Consider the following 9,769-nt stretch of genomic DNA (forward strand, 5'->3'; position numbering starts at 1 on the left):
GACCATGCAATTTTTAGTCCCAACACCTAATATTTAGTTTTCTCTACTAATAATAATATAATGGAATTTAAGAAGAAATTTTACTCTAACCCCACCTTCCAAGAGGATTTGTTACTACTCTTATATGAGCACTTTAAAGCTTGAACTCGTGGAAGGGTTATTTCCCAGAAGACAGTTCCTTCCGAGGAGACAAAGAGCACTTACCTTCTGTTAGACATAGGGGATAGTGTAGGTATTCATTTGAAAGAAGAAGAGGAGATGGTGAAAATTATTTATGATATGGGTAAGAAGAATAAAAAGAAGTCGAGGAGACTCTCAAAGATAAGGGAAAAATAGGAGGAAGAGTCAGAGGAAGAGTATAATGATGAGGAAGAGGCGATGGTCTCAAAAAGGGAAGGAAATGTGATGGAGGTAGGACCTAGCAAGGATCAGGTAGGTAGGAAAGAGGCAAGCTCAGTCAAAATGAAAAGAGGATAGGACAAGTGGAAGGAGAGTTTTTCTAAAGGTCAAGAAAGGAAGGAGGAATAGGGTGTGGTCAAAACAATGGTTTCTTTAGACAAAAAGGGCAGCAAAATTGTTTGGAGGAATTTCCATGTAGGTACAATCTCGATCGGGCTTGTCAAAGAACACATAAACCCAGAGGTACTCAAGGGTAGGGATGGTATGATTCAACTAGAAGAGTTTATTGATCCTAGATTGGTTATTCTAAGTGACAATGCATGGGATATAGGTATGAATTTCCTAAGCAATGCCAAAAATGGTCTTTATAATAGATATTCCATGAAATTGATGAAATAAAGTACAAATTGTAGGGTGAGGATAGGCCAGACAGGGTGGGAGAGAATGCTAGATATGAAAATCTAGAAGCTAGGGTTTTAGAGATTGAAAAAGGGGTGGAAAGGAGGGAGAGTACTTGTCACACCTCGGCTAATTAGAGAATTAACGTTATAAAAGATCTCAATGATAATATTATTTAGCTGCATGGGATGATGGAGGAGAATAAAAAGGGTAAATAAGAGAAGGAATTTGATGGGACTAGGGTGATTAAGGAGGAGGAATCCTTGTAGGAGGAGAGCTTGAGTAGAAAGTGCAGAGTGGAAAAGAAAAAGCGGGAGGAGCTAGCTTCTTAAGATGATAGTCACTCAAAGACTAATAAGGTGGAGGCCAAGGAAGAGATGGAGTTCAAGAAATAGGAGCTGGCTAAAGTTCTCGATCCCTGATCGCTCTTCCTAGTTTTTGCTATTTTCTAGGCTTTTGACCTTTTGGTTTTTGCTTTGGTTTGTTGGTTAGGCCTGGCCTATTGTTTTTTCTATTGCTTAGTTGGTAGACCTAAACTATTTTTTTAATTTTATGTTTTTAACTTGTGGGTTTCAAGAGCACCTATAAAAAACCTATTTTACTTAATCAAAAATATTCGTATGACAAATTGAAATGTGATAAATATAAAATTTTGAAGTTTCTATTTGTTATAAAATTATTAATGAATGAAGTAAAATGTTGTTAAAATTAAAAATATATATTAAGGATAATTTTTTATTTTCTATTTATGAACTATTTAAAGACAATGGAATCATTGAATATTTTCTTTTCAAAATAAATGCTATTACCATGTAAATTAAAAGAAAGTTAAAAGTTAAAATGAGATTAGATTGGAAATGACAAATTTAAATCTAACATTAAATCAGATTTCCACAATCCATTCAAAATGAGATTTTTTGTTTTTTATTTCAATTATGAGAATTATTCATTTTAGCATCAACTTTCGCACAGCACTAGCTAATCTTGAGACAAACTACACTAAAGATTAATAAAAAAAGTCAAAAATATATTTTTTCATATTCACGGAAAACACACTGAATTTTTCTCAATAATTTTGTTGTTTTGGATCACAAAATATGCAGATTATGAAGATCAAATGCTGAAAATTTTCAAAAAAAATCACTATATTTTTAATTTTTAATTTAAAAAAAAAAAATTTGGTCAATGGTGCACTTTGTAGGGAGGATAGTTGTGCCCCTTTCGCACACTCTCTCATGATGGATCCATCATTAGAATGAGAGACTGCACCTCTAATTGCTTAGATTTGAAGCAAAGTTCCCTTCCATGAATGCTATCAATTAACATTATGAAATTTCCATAATTCATTAGATATGAGATTTTTTGTATGATAGATCACAGAATGTGATTGAAAATATTAATGCTAACAAAAAAACAAACACAATGGAATGAAATGGAGTAACAAAAAATGTCAGGTTTTAAACAATTTAAAGTTCAAGTCCAATGGATAATAATGCAAGATTCATTTATTGTGTAAGGTGCACATGTTTTGATAGTAATGCAAGATTCATTGATTGTGTAAGGTGCAGATGCTTTGAGACATTCTGTGAGATCGTTCATTCATGGGCCTTAATTTACTAAGGCAGTTGTGATTCACACACTAACAAAATTACGGAATGATTTAATAAGTAAGAAAAAACTCTCCTGCCATTTAATTGATCGGATGGATTGATCCAAAGCTCTGCTTTTACTTTACGAGGGGAGGACATAAAGAGCACACACTATGCTTCATTTCAAGACTAAAAAGGTTAAATAGTCAAAGATGACTTATTTTTTCCAAATTAAATTTTCTCCTTAGTATATGATATTTAAAAATAGCCCTCTAGAAAACTATATGTTGAACCATCTTACACGGAGAGTCCCACACTAGAACTGATTAAGTCCAAAAGTTAAAAGTTTAATAACAATAAATGTGATTGTTAATGGGATCACAACAGCCACATCACCGCAGTCGTAAGCTCCGCCCAAAATGATGACCAATTTTTGGAAATAAATAAATTTATTGTTGTATTCTATGTTTGCTTCGACGAATGAGAGTGCAACGTGCTGATCGTTTATATTTAGCTTCGAAGAATTCGATCAATAGTGAATTCTAGCTATACACTTCTCTCGATTTAATCTCACTCCAGGAGGACGAAATTTATTAACAATAACAACTACCAATTTAAAATTACAAGCAAAATAACAACTCGCAAATTCCAAATTACTCCTGTATTTGCAACAATGTTGGAACAGTAATGTTTATATAATCGTTGAGAGATGTCTAAATAATCATTCTTAAATACAAATGTCTCGAAATAATCACCACCACAATATACAAGGAAGACTTTGGAACGGCCGATTGATCCAAACTGGCACCGATTTCACTCCATAAATTGGATTGGAATTCTTTGGCAATAGAACTCAAAAGAGAATGGCAAAGGCAATGAAATTGCTTTGGTTTTCTTTAATTGCGGTAACACTAATATATTTGGTGGGCATGGCCAAGGCCTCACCGACGACCAAGTCTGTACTCCGGGATGGGGATATTGCGGTTAAGTTGGTTATTATTATTCATTTAGTGATATTGCACCTCAACGCTATACATACATAGATGAAAACCTAGATTTGTTGAAACACTAATATATTTGGTGGGCATGGCAGGCATAGACTGTACTGGGACTCTTTGCGGGGATGATGGAGCTTGTACCGTGGAGGGTTATGTATGCTGCCACTTGGGAAAGTGTCCGAACGACCAAGGTGTTTGCTGTAATGATCCCTGCGAGGTTGGTCCCTGTCAGAGTGATGAAGACTGTAACCGCGCGGATGACAGTGAGAATACTTATACATGCCAAGGCCTCACCGACGACACAGTCTGTCGTCGAGGATGGGGATATTGCGATTAAGTTGGGTTATTAGTCCCTACCTTTTAAAAGGCAGACACTATTGTTTTTGGGTGAAATAAAGACTATTATTCCTGCTTTATGATCATAGGGAAAATAAAAATATGCTATGGTTTTTCATTTTAATGACTTTAATTTATATTTTAAAAAGTTTTTCCTACTTTTCTATTGGTCGATGGTGATTTTGCCAGTGGTTTTATTGTTTTAAATGAAAAAAAAATACATAAATGACGGAAGCAATATGGCCGAACGCATTTCAAGGAGGCAGTTATGCAGTTTACATGCTTTCATATTAACTCTGCGTAAATGCATTTTGAGGGCCACAATAAATCGATGGCAAGGGTTCGATTCAGCATCTAAGTTTGGAGAGCAGAGGATGGAAATTTCTTTAGCTATCAAAGTTTTGGTCATTGTCTTCTCTGAAAACTGGGCAATTTCCTTTTCTTTTAGATTATAGCCAATGTTCTTATCCCGTTTTACTATACGAGTATCATTTATCTCTGTACCAAATTTGAAATCTACCACTATCCTTTAACATATCTTCCACAATCATTTGTTAGTTAAATTGCCCTTGGATTACATCATGTGGCTTCTTGGTACGAGTTGGGGTTTCGTCGGTAGGGGTTTCAGCCTTGCGGCAGATACAAAGTTGGAGGAGGGTTTTGTGTAGAGCGTTGAATGTGTGCAACTCGGCGAATTCCTTTTCTCGGAGCCGAAAGTGTGGACATTCGTTCCCTGTACACTTTGCAACTGGCTTCGTCTTTTGTTGTTTTTTTATTTCCTTTCAAATTTCCTTCTTCTATCTATAACTGGGTTTTTTCTTTCCCTTGTGCAAAGCCTCAAGTTGCAGAGTCTGGTTTCAGTGCAGAGGGAGCATTCATACGCCTTAAGTCTTTCAAAGGGGCTGTCGTGTACGGACATCAACTTGAAGGTAATCTGTTATGTAAACTGCTACTTTTTGAAAGTCCCAGATGGGATAAAGCTGGTGCTTTTCTCATGGAGTGACAAAAGATTGGCTTGACACTGAAGTATTATGACTATTGCATAATTCTCACTGACTAAACTAATTCACTCTGTAAACTGTAGGTATTTGGCTAAGTACGGGCCAACAAAGGAGATTTTGGGCAAATGTTTGTTCAATCAAATAGTGTCGCTCATTATTTTGCATCCCTCTTTTCCTGGAAGCCTATTTTCTATTGTATATCCTTTGTAATATTAAAATGGGGATGATACAAGTGAGTGTACAGGTTGTAGCCATATAGTCTATTTTTTTCACTTGTTGCAATTGATATTATTTAGTTTATTCACATTGATTTTCCTGACAGGAACATCCAGCCTGCTAAAAATTGCTACTGTAATATAGAGGTATAGAGGTGCCCTTGTCTGTTGCATCTTTCATAGCAGTAGAGCTTTTCCTAACGTTATGCTTCACTGGTCTCATTTTTTCTTTATTTTGTACATTGTGAAAACATTCAATTCTCTGATACAAATTTAATTATGCTAACATGTTTCTCTGTGCTGGTTTTATTTTCTTAATCATATCCATATATACCTCCGTACATGCACTCCAATGTCGAGAAAAATTCCTTGCAATTCAACAATGGAGTGCCTTACCAAAAAATAGATATGTGGTTAAGTTGTGACCTAAATATTACCACTATCTTCCAAATTTATGTGGAAAAATCTGACTGGTGCTCAAGAAAAATCATGTTTTAGCATTATAAATCTTACAGCTGTGATATTTTTTGAAATCTGATTTAATAAAAAGTGTTCATTTTGAGGGTACTGGAATGCCTCTATGCCAACCCCATATAAGATAATTTTGATGCTCATCATATAAGGGTAAGAAATTTTGTTTTTAATGTCAACCTTGATAACAATATTTTGTTTACTATAGAAATCTCTGGTATATTATTCCATTTTTCTTTTGTTGCATGACAGGTTGAAGTTGCCCATGGAGGTCGACGGGTGGCTTCCTCTGTATGATCCAGTAGCTACAGTTATGGTGGTGGTAGTGGTGGTCATGGACGTGGCAGACGAGGAGGTGGAGTTTCTAGACGTACCGATTATCGAGGTTTACATTTAAGAGAGAACTTTTCTGGGTGAATTCTTTTATGCTATAGGAATTTGGAGTTTGTTTTGATGAGATATACTATCTTATTTGCCTGTATTGTTTCTCCAGCTCTTGTCTCTAGGATTCATCAGCATCTTGGCAGGACCTCAAGGTGAGAGATGTTCTAGTATTTTTTATTATGAAAGTATTACAGGCTAATAAATAGCTATATGCAGTTTTCCAAGGTTGATCATATTATGTAAAAAAATTTCAAGACCACATGTGACAAGCTCGTGATGTTTGCTATGTCGAAGTATTCTGTGACAGCAATGGTAATATTTTTTTTGCTCAAAGAAGTTCTCAAAGTATTGTATTTTTTTGGAGTTTTATTTTAGCACCTGCACAGATTTTGACATTTGAAGTAGTTTCTTACAGTTTTCATTGTTGCGGTGAATAGGCTATACTTTGGTAGCTTTAAGGAGTATATGAGCTATCTTCTCTTCTAGAGTTGTATATATTCTTGAAAAAATCTATTAGCCACAATCATTTCTATTTCATGTATTTTTTCTTCTCTTGAATTGATTTCCACTTTCAATTCTGTATAGGCCTTTATTTCTGTATTTGACTTCTTATAGGAAAAGTTGCATGGATATGAACATGGATACTAATAGGGTTATGGTATTAGAAATGGATACATCCTTTTTTAAGACCTCCAATATGGCTATGGTTGGGTACAACATTCATTAAAAAACAAATACACATATATTTAAGACAATTTCTAAGTTATTAGAGGATTTATTTTTTTATTATTTCAAAAAACAATGTAGACATATAATTGCTACATACATTATTATAAGTTGAAAAAAATATTTACAATATTTACATTATTTTACAGTTGCTCTGGAAGATAACCCCCAAAAATGGCTAGCTGGAAGGGAAAAAGATTTCATTTGTCTTTCCCATTCGGTGTAGGTTTTGGTTTATGCCAAGTATGAAAAGTTGAATCATTAAAGTTTGTTTTACATTAAGAAAGATTTATGTCAAAATTTTTAAAATTATATCACATAGTATTTAACACAGTCAAAAAATTAAGAATTTTTGGGCACTCTTTGTGGTAGGGAATTCAACGTGTATCCATGACATATTGTTTCAGTATCCAATACAGATACACATACAAAAATGGGCATATGCACGCCCAAGAAGGGGTAGAGAAGTTTCCTGCCTATCTTCCTATAAGCTATAAACATCGTAATTATCTGGGGCTGATTTTCATGATCTTAAAGTTAAGTCAGGAAGGTGGAAAATATGAGAGGGGCATTGAGAAAGAACCAGAGCATCGAAATACTAATAGTGAATGAGAACAAGAGAGTATGCTGAACTTTTCAATTTTAAAGAGATTTGTTCATCTAAAAATGTAAGCTTAGCATTGTTCACTTTTCAAGACCCAGCCTTGTGCAACACAGGAATGTAGTTTTCTCATATTTGACGCGTGGGCCCCATTTTTCTTGAGCAGGAGTCTCTCTACTCACTGTGCTTTCCATGAGTCATATGATTAGTTGTTGCTGGGACTTGCACACGGTCTTGTGTAGGTAGCCTTTATACCAAGACCATACCCATGCTTGGTTTTAAATTTGGTTCTTTGCAAAACAAGGTCTCCAATTTACCACTGTATTGAACAGGATTCTCTTCCTTCTACCAAGCATACCGTGGGCTACCATAGTCATTGAGATTTCCACCCCGTCTTGTGGGAGGATTCATACCAGAGCATTCTCTACTGGGATTTAAACATCGGTTGTCTATGCCACAATTAAAGATGTCAAGTTTCCACAATCCATGACAATGATCATTGAAAGCTTTTTGGGTGCAACTTTGTTTATTAATAGTGATTGCTTGAACTTGTCGCTATATTATGATCAGGTGGAATTTGTAGAATTTGGACATTATTATTTATGCTACTGCGTTACTCTAACTTGTTGTTAGATAACAATCTTTATGAAGTTTGCAGAATGGGGATCTTAACGAGAAAGAAGAGAGAGAATAGCAAGTTCTGCAAATGTCTGATTTGATGTATTTTTTCTAGCTTTTCTTTCAAGACCTGGATAGCACTAGAGATATTCTTTACATGGTGTCAAGTGAATGAGTTGGAGCAAAAGTATTCAAAAAAGGTATATTTCTTTAAAATGTTTCTAGTATGGTTTTTCGACGGAAAAGCCAAGTTCCAGAGTTTGAGAAATTGATATTTACATGTTCTCTGAGATTGTGTGTTTTTTTGCCGCAGAGATTAAACAACTAGGTTAGGAAACAAGCTTTTAAGGCTCTAGAGGTTCAGAAAGTGAAGGGGGATATGTGATATACTTCATCGCTACAAGGCATAAGCATCAGTGCTTTATAGGAAAGAAACTAATGACGAATTGTGGAAATTGCAAACCTGCTTGAATTTAGTAAAGATGAGAAGATTTTGCATAAGGGTTTCCGAGATGGGCAATTGGCTCACAAACAGTGCCATGGATCTCTTGATGCAGCTAATGGCACATTTACCTCATTAATCTCATCATATTTGATAAACATATTTTATGCCCCTGCACTTTTTAATAACAACAGCCGACTTGATTATCATCATTGACTTCTAATGTAATACTCTTCTCTCCTACTATTTCTCCTCATTTTGATCATCCTTTGCACTGATTTTTTTGCAATATAAATAACACTTCATTGACTCATCTACTATATAGTTCCAGATGCTATGATGGCATCTCCTATTGGTTCTTTTTGACTGATGTATGTAAATTGGTTCATGTTCTAATAGCGTATTAATATTGTTTTAATTCTAGTTTCTATTTGTTTATCTATGTAGCATATTAATATTGTTTTAATTATGGTTTCTATTTGTTTATCTATGTACTATGAATGCTCATTTTAGCATGATATTTTGGTTAGAAATCTTGGGGCTATATGCCATCTATGTTTTAATGACATTTTGGCCATATTATCATAATATATCTCTCTTGATCATCATTACTATTGGCTGACTATCATTCGAGGTAGTTCACTTATATAGTCCATGACACCATAAATCTCTTGCAATTGCCAATGCTCTTATTGATCAGTTTTATCACCTCCATTGCACTATCATGTCTTTATACAACAAATTTTCCTTGGTATCGGAATAGATGATGTTTAATACATTGTTTTAATGATTGTTATTTTCATGGTTTAAAGTTTTACTTATACTAATCGATTATTTATGGTGTACCAATTTTATCTAGACTAAGGCCACTTATAGTTTTATTTGATGTCTACATGTTTCTCTTTTGACTTTAAGATCTGACTCCAACAGATGCTATAGATCCTCCATTAATATGGTACTAGTTGTCATCTTCCATTATACCTTGTTTGGTCTAGCATAGCACTGTAACTTAATGGACAAGTGCATCTAATTTTTATTTTCCTTCACGTCATGAGGTTTTTGTATATGCTTGGTCCTGTTCAAGTTGATGTGACTGATTGAAGGAAACTAAATTTTTCCTCTAGCTTAATTAACAGACAATAATATTCCTAATATATCAAATCTTGTATACACAATATGCAAAAGTGGGATTTCGTTGATGATATCAATGTCACAACTTTTGAATTGTCTATTCTACTAGGAATATTAGTGGCATTCATCCCATTCCACTTGCCATGGTTATAAAGATGAGATAGTTTTTTTTTCAAATTTGAATACTAATCTGGCAATCTAAAAGCAGCTGTACCAAAACAATTGTCAACTCTAAAGGAGAAAATGATATGAAACACCAAGTGAGAAACTGCAATCCACTTACCATTTATAGTTTGTATTACTTTTCAAGTCTTGAAAATGAAGTCGTTGAGGTTCTTAGAAGCCACTTTTCTATAAATAAGACCTAGTGTGAGCTATCTAGGTTTGTAAATTGTCTCCTCTTTAAATGTGAATCAGCATTCCTGATCTTTCTTATATATGTTTAAATGTGACCTTGTA

General features: G+C 34.5%; 1 long non-coding RNA gene across 1 annotated transcript; it reads left to right on the forward strand.

Moving 5' to 3' along the window:
* Positions 1–7,521: 7,521 nt before the first annotated feature.
* On the forward strand, positions 7,522–8,444 carry LOC149576753 (uncharacterized). The gene is made up of 2 exons (XR_016362480.1): positions 7,522–7,937; positions 8,051–8,444. It is a non-coding gene; the product is annotated as an uncharacterized LOC149576753 (long non-coding RNA).
* Positions 8,445–9,769: the final 1,325 nt, after the last annotated feature.

Source organism: Cupressus sempervirens, chromosome 1 (assembly GCF_028749045.1).
Source record: "Cupressus sempervirens isolate cs-2001-9-10 chromosome 1, ASM2874904v1, whole genome shotgun sequence".
Lineage (NCBI taxonomy): Eukaryota > Viridiplantae > Streptophyta > Pinopsida > Cupressales > Cupressaceae > Cupressus > Cupressus sempervirens.